Genomic DNA, 22389 nt, shown 5'->3' with positions numbered 1-22389 from the left:
TTTAGGATTTTTTAAATATAGATCATGTCACCTGCAAACAGTAAGAGCTTGACTTCTTCCTTTCCTATCTGGATACCTTTGATATCATTTTTTTTTCCTGATTGCTATATAAAATACTTCCAGTACTATACTTAATAGAAGTGGCAAGAGGAACAATCTTGCCTTGTGTCAGATTTTAGAGAAACAGTTTTCATATTTTTCACATTGAATATAATATTTGCTATGAGCTTGTGGTAAATGGCCTTGACTCTATTGGGAAAAGATTCTTCCATTTCCATCTTGTTGACAGATTTTATCATAAATGAGGTGTTGGGGCAGAAGCCATCTTGGGCCATGCAGTTTCCAGCTGCCTGAGACTGGATTTCATCAGCGTTCCTGCTGGTGATCCTGCCTGCTTCAGAGGTGGATCAGGACTTACACACACTGATTCCTGCTGGTTTCTGCTGGGAGTCAGAAGGGCACAGACGCCATCTTGGGCCATGCGGTTTCCAGCTGCCTGAGACTGGATTTCATCAGCGTTCCTGCCGGTGATCCTGCCTGCTTCAGAGTGAGAGACAGAATTGAGGAACTCTGCTGGAACTCAGATGCCAGCACCCTTATCTGCCTGTCTTCTGTGTTGTGCTCCATGTTTGGCCTGATTTTATCCTGTGTGTGGCTCATCTGCGGATGGCTTGCTTTTCCTGGAGCATTCCCTGGAGGTGAGTTTACAAGCCCAGAAAGGGTGGAGCCAGAGGAGCACGGCTGCTCCGCTTCGCTTTCCGGCTGTGCACATCATTTAGCCAATGACTACAACCACAACACGTAGAAAAACCCACAATACAACTGAGGATGGGAAAACAACACAGGACAGTGCCACACATAGAGAATGACAATGGCAACTCTAATGACTTGAACATAACCAACCAACTAGTCAGTCTCTCAGAGAAGGAGTTTAGAGTCAAAATATGGAAGGTGTTCAAAAACTCAAAAAAACTATAGAAGAGAACACTAATAAAAATCAACAGAATATGAAGATAGAAATCAGAAAACTCCAAATTGAAATTTCAGGTCAAATAACAGGTCTGAAAAACTCAGTAGATGAATTGAAGAAAAACAAGGTTGAGCTTTCCCACGGGTTAACAGCAGCTGAGGACAGAATTAGTACACTGGAAGATGAGATGAATAACAACTCCATACAGCAGAAGAAATTGGAAAAAAAGCCTTAAAGCAAATGATCAAACAATGGAAAAATTACTCAAAGAATGGGAACAGATGAAAATAGAAGTCTATGATGAGCTCAACAGAAACAACTTAAGAATCATTGGAGTCCCACAGATACAGGAAGAAAATCTCCAGGAAGAATCAATGGTCAAGAACATGTTAAAGAGAAACTACCAGAGCTAATGAATACATGTAATCAAATCCTGCATGTCCGAAGAGTACCAACTAAAAGAGACCCCAGAAAAAACACCCCAAGACACATCCTAGTCACAATGACGAATCACACAGATAGAGACAGAATTCTGAAAGCGGCAAGATCGAAAAGAGAAATTACATTCAAGGGAACATCCTTGAGATTTACTGCAGACCTGTCCCCAGAAACACTCAAGGCCAGAAGGCAGTGGTGACAAAACTCAATGAAATAAATGCTTCGTCTAGAATACTGTAACCAGCAAAACTCACTTTCAGGTTTGAAGGAACAATACATGATTTTACAGACAAACAACAATTCAGAAACTTTACAGACTCAAAACCATTCTTAAAAGAAAAAATGAACGGTCTACTTTAAGAAAAGACTGACCAACAGACACACCAAACTTCAATAGAAAGATGGCACTAACTCCCAGGACAATTCTTTCTCTCAATGTCAATGGACTAAATGCACCAGTTAAGAGACACAGAGTGGATAAATGGATCAAAAAACTCAATCCAACCTTCTGCTGCCTACAAGAATCGCACCTGAATAGTCAGAACAAACATAGACTCAAAATAAAAGGCTGGAGGAAAATCATCTAAGCAAACAACACCCATAAAAAAGCTGGAGTGGCCATACTAGTATCAGATGATGCAAACTTTATACTTAGGAAAGTTGTAAGGGACAAAGATGGACATTTTGTATTAATCAGGGGATACGTACAGCAGAAAGAAATCACTCTCCTAAACATATATGCACCGAATGAGGGGCCAGCAAAATATTTAATACAATTGTTCACAAATCTTAAAAATAATATCAATAACAACACAATAATTGTGGGAGACCTCAACACGGCATTGTCAACACTTGACAGACTGAAACCCAACAAGAATATACTAGACCTGAAAAGAGAAATGGAAGAAAGAGGCCTCGTAGATATATACAGGACAATCCACCCCCAGAACCCTGGATACACATTTTTCTCTAATGTACATGGGACATTCTCCAGGATAGACTACATGCTAGCACACAAAACATACCTCCATAATATGAAGAGGATAGAAATTTGGCAGGCTACCTTCGCTAACCACAAGGCTCTGAAATTATATGTGAACTACAAAAAGACACAGAAGAAAAACTTTAATACCCGGAAGTTAAACAGCCTAATACTGAATAACCAGTGGGTCTGAGATGAAATCAAGGAGGAAATCAAAACCTTCCTAGAAACAAATGACAATGGAGACACAAACTATAGGAACCTCTGGGACACAGCAAAAGTGGTACTGAGAGGAAAATTTATAGCTTTGCAAACACACATCAGGAAAGAAGAAGGGGCATACCTGAATAGCTTAATGACACAGCTCATAGAATTAGAAACTACTCAACAAAAGGACCCAAAAATAGGGAGGCAGAAGGAAATAACAAAGCTGAGAGCAGAAATCAATGAAGTGGAAACCCGAAAAAAAAATCCAAAAGATCAACGAAAGCAGAAGTTGGTTCTTTGAAAAAATAAACAAGATTGATAGACCACTGGCAAAACTAACAAAGAAAGAGAGAGAGGAACTTGATAACTCATATTAGGAATGAAAAAGGAGAGATCACTACTGATATGATAGAGATCCAAAGGGTAATCAGAAACTACTTTGAGAAACTCTATGCCACTAAAAATGAAAACCTGGAAGAAATGGATAAATTTTCGGACTCTTATAATCTTCCACGTTTGAAAGAAGAGGATGTAGCATATCTAAGCACACCCCATCACTATTGAGGAAATTAAGACAGTAATCAAATGTCTGCCCAAAAACAAAAGTCCAGGCTCATATGGATTTACTAATGAATTCTTTCAAACCTTTCAAGAGGAACTTCTACCAATCCTGGCAAGACTCATGAAATTGAAAAAACAGGAACACTTCCAAATAGCTTTTATGAAGCCAACATCACCTTGATACCTAAACCAGACAGAGATGCTACCAAAACAGAAAATTACAGACCAATATCGCTGATGAACACATATGCAAAGATCCTCAACAAAATCCTGGCAAATAGGATTCAATACCTCATTAAGAAGATCATCCACTACGATCAAGTAGGTTTCATCCCAGGAATGCAAGGATGGTTTAACATCCGTAAATCTATCAACATAATACACAACAGCAAAAACAAGAAAAATAGTTTAGTTAAAGAAATAACTACGTTTTGAACTATCCTAATAATGAGAATGTACGAGGGAAATAGAAAGCCTGTCTAGAGTACAGGCAGGGGTTGGGTGGGGAGGAGGGAGATTTGGGACATTGGGAATGGGAATGTTGCACTGGTGATGAGTGGTGTTCTTTATTTGACTGAAACCCAAACACAATCATGTATGTAATAAAGTTGTTTAAATAAAAAAATAAATGGGTGTTGGACCTTACCCAATTCTTCCTCAGCATATATTCATATGATCATATAGTTTTTATTTTTTCTTTTGTTTATGTGGTATATTACATTGATTTACTTTCATATGGTAAATTATCGTTGTGTCTCTGGAATAAATCCTACTTGCTCGTGATGTATGTCATTTTTGATGAGCTCTTGGATCTTATTTGCTAGAATTTTGTTGAGGATCTTTACAACTGTGTTCATCATATTTGTCTGTAGTTCTATTTTCGGTAGTATATCTGTCTACTTTTCATATCAGGGTGAGGTTAGCTTTATAAAAAGTACTTGGGAAGTGTCTCTGGTTCTTCAATTTCCTGGAAGAGCCTGAAAAGAATTGGCAGTAGACCCTCTTGAAGGATTTTAAAGAATTCACTAATGAATCCATTAGGGCTTGGGTTTTTTTTTGGGGGGGGCGTCTTTTGATTACCATTTCAATTTTCTCAATAGTGATAGATATGTTCAGATACTGGAGATTAACTTTGTTCTACCTTGGGAGGTTATAGAAGGTAGGAATTTATCTATTTTTCCAGTTTTTCTTGTTTTTGTTTTTAATTTTTGGGGTTTTTTTTGCATAAATTTTCTCCAAGTAATATCTGGTTACCCTTTGAATTTTGTAGTACTATTTGTTTACTCACTTTCATTTCTATTTTACTTTATTAAGTTTTTTCCTCTCTCTTTGTGTGTCTTGCTTATGATTTATCTATCTTATAATTTTCAAAGAACCAACTCTTGCTTTTCTTATCTTTTGGGTTACTTGTGTTGGTTTCCAGTTCATTATGTTTTGCTTGAAGTTTATTTTTTTCTTTTGTCTGCCTATTTTTGGTTTATTTTGTTGATCATTTTCTAATATTTTAAGCTTTGCCATTAAGTTACTTATGTAAGCTTTTTCTTCTTTTATGATGAATGTTCTCAAAGCTATAAACTTTCCTCTTATTACAGTTTTTGCTGTGTCTCACAGATTATGATGATTCTTTTTTATTTTATCCTCATTTGTTTCCAAGAATCTTTTTATTTTCTCTTTGTTTTTATCTCTGACGCACTGGTTGTACTTTAGTGAGCTGTTTAATTTGCAGGTGTTAAATTTTTTCCTGTGTCTTTTTGTAATTCATTTCTATTATCAATGCATCATATTCTGAGAAGATAGTTTATACATTCTCTTGATTTTATGAAGATATGTTTATGGCCCAGCATGTGGTCTTTTTGGGTATTGTCCCAGGTGCATTGAAGAAGAATTTCTGTCCAGCTGTCTGGGGATGTAAAGCCCTATATTTACCTGCGTAGCCACTCTTCCATTTTTTCCATCAGAGCCAATATATCCTTGTTAAATTTCAGCCTGGTTGACCTATAAAGGGGTGGCATGGTTAATTTCCACTATTATTGTATTGCTATTTATGTTCTTCAAATCTATTAGCAATTGTTTTAAATATTTTGTTTGTCCTTCATTGGGAGCATGCATGTTTAGGAGCTTTATTTATTCCGTGTGTGCATATCTCTTGATTATTAAGAAATGTCCTTTTCTGTATCTTATAACCTTTTTAAGCTTAAAGTCTGTGTTGTCTGATATTGGTATGGCCCAACCTTTGTAAGGGGGTTGTTTACTTGAATGATTGTTCTCTAACCTTTAACTATGTTTTCTCTTACTATTTATATGTGTTTCCTGTAGACAGCAACATTTTGAATTCAATTTTTTTATCCATTTCACCATCTGTCTCTTAATTGATACCTTTAGTCCATTGACTTTGAGAAAGATGATTGTCATAGGATTAAGTATCTTTTCATAAGAGATTGGTGTGTTTGTTGGATTTGCCTTGACTTAAAATAGACCTTTAAGTTCTTTTAAGGTTGCTTTTGAGCCTGTAAATTTTTAGAGCTATTGTTTATCATTGAATCTCTGTATTTTTCCTTCAAACCTGAATAAAATCTGACTGATGAAGTATTCTTGGTGGAGTATTCATTGCATTGAGTTTGTTCAGTACATCTCACCACTGCCTTTAGGTCTGGAGGGTTGCTTGTGATAAATATGCTGTAAATCTTAAGGATGATTCTTAGTAGGTAAGTTTCCTTTTGATCTTGCTGCTTTCAATATTCTATCCATATCTGTTGTTTTCATCATAGTGACGAGGATATGCTTTGGGTACTTTTCATTGGATCTCTTTAGTGTATTCTTTGGGCATCCATGATGTTATTCCATGTACTCATTAGTTCTGGGAACTTCTCAGCAATTATGTCCTTGATTGTTGATTTTTCATGAGGGTTTTCTTTTTGGTTCTATGAGACTCTAATGGTTTTTATGTTACTTCTTTTGAGTTTATCCCAGAGTTCTATTGTTTTCTACTTTTTTTTTTGAGGGTTTTTTTCTGATCATATATCTTAAGGCTCTTTTCCAGTTTCTTCTGTGTACTATAAGGTGTTACTGCAGCTCATCTTTCAGCTCACTGATTCTGACTTTAGTAGCTGTTACTCTACTGGGGAGGCCTTGCAGTGAGTTGTTCATTTGCCCACTAAGTTTTTTAGTCCTGTTATTTTAGTTTGAAATTTTCTATTTCTGCTTTCATATCTTCTTGAGTCTTAGTTGTGGTTTATTTGGTTCTTATTGGACTTTATAAATGGTCTTATATAGGTGGCTGATATTTGTTCAGTCTTCAGCACTGCCATCTTCATTCTCTAAATATTGTGGAGCTCTGTGTTATTTCCTTTGTAGTTTGATGTTTTTTTTTATGTCTTGTGCTTATGTTCATGATTAGAAAAAAATGCATGGCTGGAGGGGCATGGCTGTGCTCAGCAATGGTGGCTTTCCTCTCCTGGTGTGGCCTGCACTCCTGGTTCACATGGTTTGAGTGTCTCCACCTGGCTGTCTGTTCGTGGGGGTATGGTTGCACTCAATGGTGGTGGCAGCTCTGGTCTCCTGGCTCAGGCCACATTGGCAGTTCTTGCAGTGATGAGTGTCTCCAAACCTTCAAAAAAAATTTTTTTTAAATATTTTTAAAGCAGTTTATTTATTCATTTATTGATTGGTTTGGGGGCTATACCCAGTGATACTCAGGGGTTACTCCTGGCTCTGTGCTCAGAAATCACTCCTGGCAAGCTCAGGGGACTATATGGGATGCCAGAAATTGAACTGAGTCTATCCTGGGTCAGCTGCATGAAAGGTAAATGCCCTACTGCTGTGCTATGTCTCCAGCCCCAGAACTTCAAATTCTTGATTTAACGTTCTTGTAGAAATAATCTTCACTGTTTATTGATATTGGGTGCTGTTTAAAATAGCGTAAAATATCTGTAGAGAATATGTTACAGCATAACATCAGAGCAGATAAGATTAGCTACCTGTATTGGGAATGGAGAGACAGTTCACAGAATCAGGAAGAATTCATTTCTGGCACCTGTTATATTGGCATAGTGCTGATACTTGTTTTGTGTTCAACAAGGACAGGATTGGCTGGAGGGTCTTGGCATAGGTACTGTCATTGTCAATTAATTTTATATAGGTTGTCTCATTGTATTGGCAAAACTAAATCCCCTAGTAGATAAAATTGCATTTATTGTAGTTTATATCATGACATTAACTTTTTTCAGTTATAAGTTATGAAAATTTTCTATTGACTTAACAAAAACTAAATACATTTTTTCATTTTCATTTTTATTTGTTTATTTATTTATTTTTTGTTTTTGGGTAACACCAGGCGGCACTCAGGGGTTACTCCTGGCTCTGTGCTGAGAAATTGCTCCTGGCAGGCTCGAGAGACAATATGGGATGTTGGGAATCGAACCACTGTTGGTCCTGGGTTGGCTGCTTGCAAGGCAATCATCCTACCACTGTTCTATCTCTCCGGCCCCACCGTTTTTATTTTTTAAATTTAAACACTGTAGTTACAAGGCTGTTCAAAATACAGTTGGGCTTTCTTTTTTTTTATCAAAATTACAAAGTTGTTCATGATTGGGTTTCAAATAATGTACAACATTCCTCACCAGTGCATATTTACCACCATCATTTTTGCCGCCAATGTCCCCTGTTTTCCTTTCACCCATCTCCTTCCCAGCCTGCCTCTGGGACAGGCAGTTTTCTTCTTTTTTTCCTTTAACACACAGAAGTCTGCAATATTGTTACCAAAGTGGTATAATGCACATCGTTTTCTCTCCTTTCAGCATCCAATTCTTGTCCAGAGTTCTTATTACCAATTATCATATAGTGTTCCCTTCTCTGTCCTAACTGTACTCCTTTGTTATTTAAGGAAAGCTTCCTACCATGGACTTCCTCATGGCTTTTGACTCTATTGTCTTTGGATATAATTACCATACTATCTTTTTATATCTTTTTTTATATTCCCACAAGTTGGTGCAATTATTCAATGTTTATTCCTCTCCCTCTGACTCATTTTGCTCAGTATAATACTCTCTATGTTCATCCATGTGTAAGAAATTTCATGACATCAGTTTTCCAAACAGCTGCATAGGATTCTATTGAGTATGTGTACCACAGTTTTTATTATCCATTCATCTGTTTTTGGGCACTTTGGTTGTCTCCAGATTCTAGCTATTGTGAATAGTGTTTCAATGAACATAGGAATGCAGAGGATATTTATGCATTGTATTTTGGCCTCTAAAGATATATTCCTAGGAAATATATTGATGGATCATATGGATCTCTATTTATAGTTTAAGAAATAGCCATATTGTTTTCCAAAAAGGTTGGATCAGTTTAGATTACCACCAACAGTAAATAAGAATACCTTTCTTCCTTCATCTGCACAAGCACTGGTTGTTATTTTTTATGATGTGTGCCAGTCTCTGTGGTGTGAGATGATATCTCATTGTTTTGATTTCCATCTCCCTGATGATTAATGACGTAGAGCTTTTTTAATATGTCTTTTGTCCATCTGTTATTTTTTCTTTGCAGAAACATCTGTTCATTTTTTTCTACATTTTTGGATGGGGTTAGATGTTTTATTTCTTGCTAAGCTATAACAATGACTCACTGGTTTGTTAAGTGATGAGTTGTTTAATTTTCAGGTGACAAATAAATTTATTTATTTAATTTTAAAATAACATTTTAAGCACATGATTACAAACATGTTTGTAGTTGGGTTTCAGTTATAAAAAAAAAACAAACCCCTTCACGAGTTAAACCTTCCCACCACCAATGCTCCCTATCTCCCTCCATTTCTATTTTCAGTACATCATGGTCTGAGAAAGTCATTTATACAAGTTCTGTCTTCTCAATGGTATGGAGGTATGTTTTGTGTCCTAGCATGTAGTTTTTCTAAAAGAATGCCCCATGTATATTTGAGAAGAATGAGTGTTCAGCTTAAGGGAGGATAAAAAGCCTTATATATGTCAACTAAGTCCCTCTCTCCCATTTCTTCCTTCAATGCCAGCATATCCTTGTTTAGTTTTAGCCTGGTTGATCTATCAAGAGGTGACAGAGCAGTGCTGAATTCTCCCACTACAACTGTGTTGTTATTGATGCCTTTCTTAAAGTCTGTTAGCAGTTGTTTTAATTATTTTGCTGACCTCTCATTGGGTTTATATTTATTTAGGGATGTGATATCTACCTGATGTACGTATTCCTTGATTATTAAAAAATGACCTCTGTCTTACAGCCTTTTGAAGACTGAAGTTTGTGTCATCTGATATTAGTTGGGGAACCCCAGCCTTTTTTTATAAATTATATTTATTTTGACCAAAGTGGATTACAAATCCTTCACACCTCCACCCTTGTTCCCAGCATGCATTCCATATCCCCTTCTTTACCTTCTGGGCTGCTAGTATAAGTGATCTCCTCTGCGTATAGCTTGTTGTATATTAGGTATTGATTCTGTTGTTGTTGGCTTTGGATTTGGTGTTTAAGTCTGATCATTTTTTGTTTCTACTTAATGTTCATACCACTGTTTGGTCTTGATAATCTCCAATATTTCCCCCTCAATTTGCGAGGTGGAACAAGATGGTTCAAGCCTTTTTTAAGGGAGTTGTTTTCTTGAAGGATTGTCTTCCAACCTTTGACTTTAACTGTGTGTTCTCTGCCTTTTCAACTGTGTTTCTTACAGGCACAAAATATTGAATTTAATTTCCTGTTCAATTAATTGTGCTGTTTCTCTTAATTGGTGCATTTAGTCTGTTGCTGTCGAGAAATATAATTCACATGTAATTTTGTGCCATCTTCATTTTTTTACAGTAATTTTTTATTTTCTTTTTTCTTTATTTAAACATCTTGATTACAAATATGATTGTGATTAGATTTCAGACATGTAAAGAACACCCCCCTTCACCAGTGAAACATTCCCACCACCAATGTCCCAAATCTTCCTCCATCCCACCCCCCCACCTGTACTCAAGACAGGCTTTCCAGTTACTTCATTCATTCACATGATTATGGTAGTTCTCAGTGTAGTTATTTCTATAACTGCACTCTCCACTCTTTGCGGTGAGCTTCATGAAGTGAGCTGGAAGTTCCAGCCCTCCTCTCATTGTCTCTGAGGATTGTTGCAAAGATGACTTTTATTTTTCTTAAAACCCATAGATGAGTGAAACTATTCTGCATCTCTCTCTCTTCCTCTGACTTATTTCACTCAGCATAATAGACTCCATGTACATCCATGTATAGGAAAATTTCATGACTTTATCTCTCCTGACAGCTGCATAATATTCCATTGTGTATATGTACCACAGTTTCTTTAGCCATTTGTCTGTTGAAGGGCATCTTGGTTGTTTCCAGAGCCTGGCTATTGTGAATAGTGCTGCAATAAATATAGGTGTGAGGAAGGGGTTTTTGTATTGTATTCTTGTGTTCCTAGGGTATATCCCTAGGAGTGGAATAGCTGGGTTGAATGGGAGCTCAATTTCCAGTTTTTGGAGGAATCTCCATATCGCTTTCCATAGAGGTTGGACTAGATAGCATTCCCACCAGCAGTGGATAAGAGTTTCTTTCTCTCCACATCCCTGCCAGCACCAATTGTTCTCATTCTTTGTGATGTGTGCCAATCTCTGTGGTGTGAGATGGTATCTCATCGTTGTTTTGATTTGCATCTCCCTGATGATCAGTGATGAGGAGCATTTTTCATGTGCCTTTCGGCCATTTGTATTTTTTTTCAAAGTGTCTGTTTATTTCTTTTCCCCAATTTTTGATGGGATTAGATTTTTTTCTTGTAAAGTTCTGTCAGTGACCTGTATATATTGGAGATTAGCCCCTTATCTGATGGGTATTGGGTGAATAGTTTCTCCCACTCAGTGGGTGGTTCATGTATTCTGGGCACTATTTCTTTTGAGGTGCAGAAGCTTCTCTGCTTAGTGTATTCCCATCTGTTGATCTCTGCTTCCACTTGTTTGAAAAGTGCAGTTTCCTCCTTGAAGATGCCTTTAGTCTCAATGCCATGGGGTGTTTTACTGACGTGTTGTTCTATATACCTTATGGTATGAGGTCTGATATCAAGGTCTTTAATCCATTTGGATTTTACCTTCATACCTGATGTTAACTCGGGGTCTAGCTTTTTTGCAAGTGGCTAACCAGTTCTGCCAGCACCACTTGTTGAAGAGGTTTTCCCTGCTCCACTTAGGATTTCTTGCCCCTTTGTCAAAAATTAGGTGATTTTATGTCTGGGGAATATTGTCTGAGAATTCAAACGTATTCCACTGATCTGAGGGTCTGTCTTTATTCCAAAACCATGTTGTTTTGATAACTATTGCTTTGTAGTACAGTTTAAAGTTGGGGACAGCAATGCCTCCCATTTTCCTTTTTCCTAGGAGTGCTTTAGCTATTCGTGGGTGTTTATTGTTCCAGATGAACTTCATAAGTGTTTGATCCACTTTTTTGAAGAATGTCGTGGGTATCTTTAGAGGGATCGCATTAAATCTGTACAATGCTTTGGAGAGTATTGCCATTTTAATGATATTAATCCTGCCAATCCATGAGCAGGGTATGTGTTTCCATTTCCGTGTGTCCTCTCTTATCTCTTGGAGCAGGGCTTTATAGTTTTCTTTGTATAGGTCCTTCACATCTTTGGTCAAGTTGACTCCAAGATATTTGAGTTTGTGTGGCACTAATGTGAATGGGATTGCCTTCTTAACATCCATCTCTTCCCTATCATTATTGGTGTATAAAAAGGCCATTGATTTCTGTGTGTTAATTTTGTAGCCTGCCACCTTACTATACGAGTCTATTTTTTCTAGAAGCTTTTTGGTAGAGTCTTTAGGGTTTTTTAAGTAGAGTATCATGTCATCTGCAAATAATGAGAGCTTGACTTCTTCCTTTCCTATCTGGATTCCCTTGATATCCTTTTCTTGCCTGATCGCTATAGCAAGCACTTCCAGTACTATGTTGAAGAGGAGTGGTGAGAGAGGACAGCCTTGTCTTGTACCAGAATTTAGAGGAAAGGCTTTTAGTTTTTCTCCACTGAGGATAATATTTGCCATTGACTTGTGGTAGATGGCTTCAACTAGATTGAGAAAGGTTCCTTTCATTCCCATCTTGCTGAGAGTTTTGATCAAGAATGGGTGTTGGACTTTATCAAATGTTTTTATGCATCTATTGATATGATCATGTGATTTTTATTTTTCTTGTTGTTGATGTTGTGTATGATGTTGATAGATTACAGATGTTAAACCATCCTTGCATTCCTGGGATGAAACCTACTTGGTCGTAGTGTATGATCTTCTGATGATGCATTGGATCCTATTTGCCAGGATTTTGTTGAAGATTGAAAAACGGGAACACTCCCAAACAGCTTTTATGAAGCCAACATCACCTTGATACCAAAACCAGACAGAGATACTGCCTCCCCAAAAAAGAAAAAGAAAATTACAGACCAATATCCCTGATGAATGCAGATGCAAAGATCTTGTGCCATCTTATAGAAGTATGGTCTGTTTCTGATATTATTCTTGCCTTAAAGTAGATGCTTCAGTAATATTTTAAAGTTGGTTTTGAGTTTGTAAAGTTCCTGAGCTGTTGTTTATCATGAAGATGTGCATCCTTTCTTGAAACCTGAATGAGAGTCTGGTTGGGTGAGATATTCTTGGTGAGGCATTCATTTTATTGAATTTTTCACTATATCAAACCACTGCCTTTAGCCTTAAGGGTTGCTTGTGATAAATCTGCTTAAGTCTTAATGATCCTCCTTTGTATGTAATTTCCTTTTTTGATCTTGTTGATTTCAGTACTCTATCTCTATCTGTGGTTTTTATCATGGCGACTAGGATGTGTCTTGGGTGCTTTTATTTGTGGGGCTTCCAGGATGAGGGTGCTAGCACTCTTTACTCTGGGATCTTCTCAGCACTGATGCCATTGACTGCTGATTCTTCATGACAGTTTTCTTCCTTATTCTCTGGATTTCCAGTGATTCTTTTGTTGTTTCTGTTGCATTTATCACAACGGTCTTTTGTTGTCTTTTTTATTATTTTGAGAATTTTTTCCCATCTTCTGTTTATTTAAGACTCTTTTCCTCCAAATTCTCCTGTTGTATGAAGGTATTATGCAATTCATGTTACAACTCACTGATTCTGTGCTCAGCAATTGTTAATCATCTGGTGAGGCCTTCCAGTGAGTTTTTCATTTTACCTATGAAGTTTTTCATTTCTGTCATTTCTGTTTGAAGTTTTTTCTACTTTCATATCCTCTTGAGTTTTATTGGCTGTTTATTTTTACTTTATTTTATTTTTTTAGTTCTTTAAACATTCAACATTTTCTATCTAAGGTCCTTATCAGAGAGGCTATATAGTTCACTGATACTTGTTGGGTCTTTAGAACTGCCATCTTCATTCACTAAGCATGATGGGGTTCTGTGTTTCTCATTGTGACCTTTTTAGGTCACAATGTGGTGGGTTTTTTTTGTTGTTGTTGTTGTTGTGGGACTCATTGACTAAAGATAGGCATGACCACAGGGTGAAGTGAGAGCACTTCTTGGGGAACACAGATCTGTGGTGAAAATGATTCTTTGAGTAAAAGAATGTTGCCATTCTTTCTGTCTGCCTCAGTTTCTTGGGAATTTTTGGCCTATCATAGCCCAGCTGCAATGACTGAAGGACTTCTATCCCTGTCCTGATTTTTTTCTTCCTTCAAGGTAAATTGTCCTTGGGTGAAAATAACCTTCTGAGTCAAAGAGGAGCCCACCACCAGTCCCTCTGTTCTCCTTGTGACCACACTACTCTCTGGCACACTTATCTCATATGAAAATGGCTCTTTTGTATTAAAGTGAATCATACTGAGGGTCCCTCACTCTGCCACACAGCTTTGCTGTTCTGAGGGTACACTGACTTCTATACCTGTTCCTATTAAGATACCTTTTTAAAAAATTAAATCACTGTGAAATACAGTATTAAAATGTTATTTGATAGGAGCCAGAGCAATAGCACAGCAGGTAAGACATTTGCCACGCATATGGCCAACCTGGGTTTGATCCCTGGTTTTCCATATGGTCTCCAGATCCCGCCATGGGTAATTTCTGAGTGCAGAGTCCTGAGCACCACTGGGTATGGCCCAAAAAACAAAAGTTTTTTTATAGTTGAGTTTTGGTTGTACAATGTTCCAATACCCATTTCTTCACAAGTATTCAATTCTTGCCACCAATTTCTCCAGTTATCCTCTCAAATCCCACCCCACTTCTACTTTCTCTCCCTAAGATGTTTTTATTAAAAGAACAGTAGTGTATTTTCTTATGACTACGTTGTTATTTGATATTTCATACAACCATAAATAATGATTTGCTGACTGAATTAATTAAAATATTTTAGTTTGTCTAAAAATTTTCAGAGTATCTCCGTTTATTTAATTTAGTCATGCAGACATGACATTTTCTAGTCTCCTTGCAATTTTCTATGATGTCTAATACTTTAAATATCAAAAAAGTTCCAGAAAAATTGAGAAGAGGGTTTTTTTAAAAAAATAATTAGTAACTTTGAATTCTGAGCTGTTCTATAGCCTAAAACATTTTAAAAGATGCCCTAAAGATAGTACAGTGTGTGAGGTGCATCTTGTATACATTCTACCAAGTTTGATCAGAGTACTGGTTAAAGCCTCTAGTGTAAAACTTGTTGCGTAAAATTCCCCTTTTCGATGCATTATTTAATTCAAAGTTTTGTTGTTTGGAAGCCATTCCCAGGATTCATACTCAGTAGGCACCAAACAATGCTGGTGATTAGACCTGGGGCTCCTGCACATAAGGCATGAGCTCTAGTCTTTAGAACCATCTCCTTGGCCCTTATTATATATTTAAAAATAATTACAGCAAGTACTTGTTAGCTACCCAACTCTGTTCTGGAGCCCAAGTGTTATTTGTCCCAGACCTTTTCTACCCACCCACATAGATCTCTCAAGGTCATGATTGATCAGCCATCTGATGGGAAGCATGACCATGGTAGCTCCAACCTGGTTCTGCCATTCTAACTCACCCTTAATATTCATTGCATTCTATCCAGTCCCTCCTCTACCCACTTCTTATCATACAACCAAGGCCACAAGTATACCTGCATCTTATTTTAGTTTCAAGGAATCTTGTCTTCCCCAAACCTAAACCAGGCCCCACACAGATTGAAGCATCCCAATGGTAGTTCAGAACCTTTTCTGGGAGAAGAAACCAACCCCTACCCCCAGCACAGTGAAGTGTGGGCAGTGGACTAAATCAGGAAGAAAAAGAAGATCCTGGAAGCTGTTTTGTAGGAGATAATCCAAAGGATATGCACAGATAGTTCCTGAATGAATCCTACATACCTTGTAGCTTCCTGAAAGGAACCAACCCCTAGGGAGGTGTAAGTGTTAGAACAGTGGATCACTGCAGCCCTAGATCTTGACATAGCAGATTGGGAATTAGGGGTTGGTCAATACTTTGGACCATTTTCCCTTGTTGGATTATAACCTAGCGTCCAATTGATCCTGCTTAAAACTCACTCCTGGTTTTGGCCTCAGAAAGTTCCACTCTATAATACCCATTGGACTGGAGGCTAGTTCCTGTCTTCAACATTGGCCAGATCACTAAAATGAAATGCTCTACGCTCTTGAGAGGGGACAAGCTAGATGCTGGGGGATGGGGATTTGCTTACTGAGTCCCACACAAAGAGCCTTGGCAACTAAGATTTTTGGGTATTTCTAATTGCAGACTTCCTTGACTACTTATTTCAGCACCCTGAATCCCCAGAAGTAGTGGGAAGAGTATTTGTGGCAGCCACATATAGGGCCTGACTCCTTTCATCTCTGGGCCACCTGCAGTGACTAACACATCCTCTTTTTACCCCATCATCTGGTCCTTAACACTTTACACTCCCTTCAGTCAAAACCACTGTAGTGCAACATGCAGGCAGCATCCAGACTAATCAGAATAGTGTGTATGGAATGGTACTGTGATTTTAGCGCTGGTTACTAGACTTAGGACCTGCAAGTGGGGCACTAAACTTTCTGAGAAGACAAATTGCAGTCTGTCAGGCTGTAGGATGAACAAGACTGGGAGGGCACTTTGGATATTTAAGGATCCTGTTATTTAATATCCTGATATTTAAAGCCCAAAATGCCGTTTAGTGAGCTCAATGAGAGCTCAATGGGATGAGAAACACAAATTTGGTGGCTAGAAAAATGGGGAATAATAATCACTATTCATTATTATTATGGAGGTAGGGAGTTTGCCTTGCATGCAGAAGGATGGTGGTTCAAATCCTGACATCCCATATGGTCCCCCGAGCCTGCCAGGGGTGATTTCTGAGCATAAAGCCATGAGTAACCCCCGAGCGTTGCTGGGTGTGACCCAAAATCCAGAAAAAAAAAAAAAGAAAGTATATATGATGTTAAGTTACACACATTTTGATGATAATAAAATTTATTTTGATTGGGTACTGTACTTAGTCTGGGTGACTTCTACTGTTTAATATTTTATAATTTTATATCACCTATTTATGGATATTGTTTACATTTTATAAATGAGAAACCTGAGGCAAAAGAGACTGAAGTAAAATGTTTAAAAAGCCAGTAAGTGGGGCTGGAGAGATGTACAAGGGCACTTGACATTTGTCTTGTACGTGACCAACCTGGTTTCAGTCATCAGTATTACATATGGTCCCGTGACCATCTACAGGAGTAATTTTTGTTCATCACTAGGTGTGGTCCAATAACAACAAAACAAATAAAAAAGCCAGTGGTAATTAGACAACATGCAAATACAAAATGCAAATTCAGGAATCTGATTCCAAAGTAAATTCTCTTACTAAAATTATACTGAAAATTGAAAAGAGGTAAACAATCCATTAACTGAAAAGCAGGTACTGAAGCTCAAAAGGATAATATTTTCTTTATGTAAAAAGAATTTTCTGGTAATCCCCACAAAATCCAAAAACCCCATTAAAAATGGTCAGAAGAAATGAATAGAAATATCTCTGAGGAAGACCAAGAGATGGCCAACAGGCACATGAAAAAAATGTTCATGATCATTTATCATTAAGGAAATCTAATACAGGCTAAAATTAAATGAAAACTTACAGGGTTGGAAAAAATATTTTAACACAATACATCAAATTGCTATCTAGAAGGATATACAAAGTACTCACAAAGGTTAATCCTGCAAAATCTAAAGATCCCATTAAAATGGGGAGAATAAATGAGGATGTCACATATCAAAAATACTGGGAACAATTTGTGTTGGTAGAGATATGAAAAAGAAGCTGGTGGGAATGCTGCCTGGTCCAACCCCTCCAAACAATATGGAGGTATCTCAGTAAAGTCAGGATCGAGTTGCCATGTGACCCAACAATCCTGCTTTTGGGTATCCCCAGAACAACAACAAAAAACTCCACTCCTCCAAAAGGATGTATGCACACCACTATTCATCACAGCACAGCACTCAACACAATAACTAAGAGTTGGAATCAACCTAGATGTCCAGCAGCAGAAAATTGGATGGATCATAAAGATGTGGTACATATACACCATGAAATACTACATAGTGGTAAAGAATGATGTCATCATGTAATTTGCTGCAACATGGATGGAACCAGAAGATACTGTATAAAATGAAGTAAACCAGAAGAAAAATAAATGCAAGATGTGATATTTAGAATTACTGCATGAATAAATACAGTGGCTTAAATGAGGGTTGTCAAGATCACCCTAGATCCCAGAATGTAGTCAGGAGAAGGAAAGAAATTTAATGGTGAAGGATAAAGGCAGGGTGTCTTTCTGGCCAGAGTTGTGGATAAGACAGACTCTGCTGGGCACCTTAAGATCGGCAGACATTTTGGGGCTTCCCTGGGCTTGCTTCAACCTGGGAACTTTGATTTTCTCTGGCATTCATCCCCTGACGGCTTGCCTCGGCTGGCTGAGGTGAGTGTTTCCGGGCCGGAGTTGCGGATAAAGCTGACTCTGTTGGCCCCCTTAAGCCCACCTATAAGGGGTAGAAGCAGAGGAGTGCGGCCGCTCCACCTAGCCAGTGAATACCACCACAACATGTAGAAAAACCCACAGCATAAGCGTGACAATGGGGAAACTACGCAGACCAACTTCAGCCATAGAGAATGAAGATGGAAACTCTGATGACCCAACAATGGCCAACCACCTAAGCAGTCTTTCAGAAATGGAGTTTAGAGAAGAAATATGGAGGTTGCTCACAGAACTCAAAGAAAGTATAAATCAGAACACTAATAAAAATCAAGAGAATATGAAGATAGAAATCAAAAAACTCCAAACTGAAATATCAGGTCAAATAACAGGTCTGAAAAACTCGGTAGACGAATTGAAGAACATAATGGATGAGCTTTCCAACAGGTTAAATGCAACTGAGGATAGAATTAGTGCGCTGGAAGATGAGATGTATAACAACTTTACACAGCAGAAGAGATTGGAAAAAATCCTTAAATCAAAGGATCAGACAATGGAAAAGTTACTCAAAGAATATGAGCAGATGAAAATAGAAGCCTTTGATAAGCTCAACAGAAACAACTTTAGAATCATTGGAGTCCCAGAGACCCAAGAAGAAAATCTCCAGGAAGAATCAATAGTCAAGAACATCATCACAGAGAAACTACCAGAGCTAAAGAAAACATGTGACCAAATCCTGCATGCCCGAAGAGTACCAGCTAAAAAAGACCCCAGGAGAAACACCCCAAGACACATCCTAGTCACAATGATGAATCCCACAGATAGAGATAGAATACGGCAAACAGCAAGATCGAAAAAAGAAGGATACAGGCAGATATAAAACGATGGGAGACAGGATAAGGAGTCTCAAGTGAATTAGGGATGTTAAAGTACAACTAAATATCCAAACTAGAGCCAACAACAATAAAATAATCAGACCCAAATTTAATAACAAACATAAAAAGATAGCAGGGCAGGGCAGGGAATGTGGTTACATGGGATGGACTTTGGGAATATTGGTGGAGGGATGTTGACTCTGGTGGTGGGACTGGTCCTTAAACATTGTATGTTTAAAAGCCAACTATGAATAACTTCGTACATCACATATTTTAAATTAAAATAAAAAACAAATTTTTGTCTAGTTATTTATATAGGTTATATACTCTTGTTTTCAGTTTCAACATATATTTATAGAAGGACCAACTTCTTTCTATAATAAATTTAAGCATTAGAGTATATTCACATCTAAGAATAATAAGTTGTCTCCCCTGGACTACTACAAAATTTTGACATTTTAGTTAGCATTTTGCATAGTTTTATCTTGATTAGACTGCAAAGGAATAGTGATAAATCACAAGCATAATAATTTGTAGTTCTGTGTCAGAATGATTTATGTAAAATAGAAATTTTCATTTCAAATATATAACCTATGGCAGCAGACACAAAAACAGCACTTGATTTGGATCCCTCCATGCTTTGAAATCTTAATGAGGATGGTATCCAGAGTTTCTTCAAGAGTTAAGAAATTTTGAGAAGTGCAATTTCTCCTAGCAACAGTGTTTATCTTTAGGTTACAGTTGAATGCTAGCTTGAAACCTAAGTAATATATATTATATTGAAGAAAAGCAAATTTTTTTACACAATCAAAGTTATAAGTGTAAGCAAGAAAATATTTCCTCACCAAAGGGTTTAAATATGTGCTATAATGCAGCTTCCCAGTTTCTAGAAAATAAATATATGAGTCTAACCTATACATATTAATATAATATTTAAAGGGTTTTTAGAGTTGAGTATTAGGAAATTCTTTTTAATATGTAAATGAATAATTACTCAGATAAGTAGCCCTAAGTTAATTGATAGTCATAAAGTCACTGGGTAATAACTCTACACTTGTTAAGTAATATCAGCTTATATTAACATACAATGTGATATACTTTGGTCTTGGACTTGAGTGTCTTGTTTATTTAGAAACTAGAAGGGACTCTTGATTCCACTGTTGTTGACTTTGGCTTGGAGATTTAGTTCTGACCTTTATTTTTCTCCACCAATGAATCTGAGTCTGCTTGGCCCCTGACCCCCATCCTTTCATATTTGTGTTTCTCCTCCTCCACTGAGTTTCTTTCCTTCTCACTATACTCTAGTGACAAGGATGTTTGAGATAATTCCCATTTGGACCATTGCATTTCTTTATGAAATTATTCTAAAGCACATATAAGTGATATCATTCTGTATTTACCCTTTTATTTATTTATTTATTTATTTATTTTTATTGTGACTGAAGTTCATTTACACAGAATTATTTATGATACATAGTGACAATGAATGAAGGGCATTCCCACCACCAATGTTATCCTTCCTCCACTCTTGTTCCTAGCATGTATTTACCCTTTTAATGGCTTACTTCATTTAACATTATATCTTCCAGTTCCATCCATGTTGCTGCAATTGCATGATTGCATCATTTCTTACAGCTATGTTGTATTACATTGTGTATATGTACCATATATTCACTCGTCTGTTGTTGGACATCTTGATTGATTCCAAGTCTTAGCTATTGTACTGAGTGATGCAATGAATAATGTTATGCATACAATCTTTTGATGAATGTTTTTCTGTCCTGAATATAGATATCAAAAAGAAGGATTACTGCTATATGGCAGCTCAAAATTTGAGTTTACTGAGAACCCTCCATAATGTTTTCCATAGGGGTTGGGCCAGGCAGCACTCCTACCAGCAGTGGATGAGAGTTCCTTTCTCACCACATCCACTTGTGTATCATAGATCTTAGCCCCTTATCTGATGGGTATTGGGTGAATAATCTCTCCCATTCTGTGGGTGGCTTTTGTATCCTGGGCATTATTTCCTTTGAGGTGCAGATACTTCTCGGCTTAATATAGTCCCATTTGTGTATCTCTGCTTTGACTTGTTTAGAGAGTGCTGTTTTTTCCTTGAATATGCTTTTAGTTTCAATGTCCTGGAGTGTTTTACCTATGTGTTGTTCTATATACCTTATGGTTTCAGGTCTGATATCAAGGTCTTTAATCCATTTGCATTTGACCTTGGTACATGGTCTGATTTCGTTTTGTTTTTTGTTTTATTGTTTTTTTGGTTTTGTTTTTGGGTCACACCTAGCAATGTTCAGGGGTTACTCCTGGTTCAAAAATTGCTCCTGGTAGGCTGGGGGACCATATGGGATACCAGGATTCGAACCAATGACCTTCTGCGTGCAAGGCAAATGCCTTACCTCTATGTTATCTCTCCGGCCCCTGATTCAGTCTTTTTTTTTTTTTTTTTGCAAGTGGCTATATCCAGTTTTTTGGGCACAAAATTTGTGCCGAAAACCCAAACTCGGTTTATACTAGGGGTCATACAGGTTATTTGATTTGGTGTGAATGCACATAGTCTCCAACCATTTTCTGCCATCTGCTGGAGAGGGCAGTGCTTCAGCTCAGTCCACAAGTCACAGCTGAGCTGAAGATGTAGGCAGCTGAACTGAACTGTATGCCACTGAACTATTTAACCCACAATATTCTGCGCTTCGTATGAGACCGACAGCCCTGTTGATATCTGCAAACCCAGTGATGATGACAGTGCCTATTCTGATATCCTCACATCAGATACAGCTGAAGCTCTCTTTGGACATACAGATAAGGAGAAGGAGGAGGAATCCAGTTTTAAAGGATTTTAACCTTTGTGATTTAGTTTGATTACCTGTTAATTTATGGTTTTCTGCACTTTATTTAAAGTTTTAAAATTATTGTTGCTAGCTTATGGTTTTTCTTTAGCAATAAATATTGAAAACATTTAACCTACTGATTGGCCCCTGACCCTCATCCTTTCATATTTGTGTTTCTCCTCCACTGAGTTTCTTTCCTTCTCCTCACTATACTCTAGGGACAAGGGTGTTTGAGATAACTCCCATTTGGACCATTGCATTTCTTCATGAAGTTATTTTAAAGCACATATAAGTGATATCATTCTGTATTTACCCTTTTAATGGCTTACTTCATTTAACATAATATCTTCCAGTTCCATCCATGTTGCTGCCATTACATGATTGCATCATTTCTTACAGCTATGTTGTATTCCATTGTGATTTGTTTTATTTGTTGTATTTATTTAGTTGTTTCTCTATAGTCTACATTTGAGTAGAATCATGTGGTGTTTGTTTTTAATTTATTTTACTAATCATATTATCCTCTGGGACCATCCATATTGTTGTAAATGGCATTATTTCACATATTTTGAGCAAGGTCAC

At 37.3% G+C, this 22389-nt stretch overlaps 1 protein-coding gene across 1 annotated transcript in view; it reads left to right on the top strand.

Annotated features, from left to right (window-relative positions):
- Positions 1–22389, top strand: part of EML6 (EMAP like 6) — a 358600-nt gene that overhangs the window by 102583 nt on the left and 233628 nt on the right. The gene's annotated exons all lie outside the window — the stretch shown is intronic.

This window comes from Suncus etruscus, chromosome 12, assembly GCF_024139225.1.
Source record: "Suncus etruscus isolate mSunEtr1 chromosome 12, mSunEtr1.pri.cur, whole genome shotgun sequence".
Lineage (NCBI taxonomy): Eukaryota > Metazoa > Chordata > Mammalia > Eulipotyphla > Soricidae > Suncus > Suncus etruscus.
Note: the sequence above shows the minus strand (reverse complement) of the source record. Positions and strands in the feature narration are given on the sequence as shown.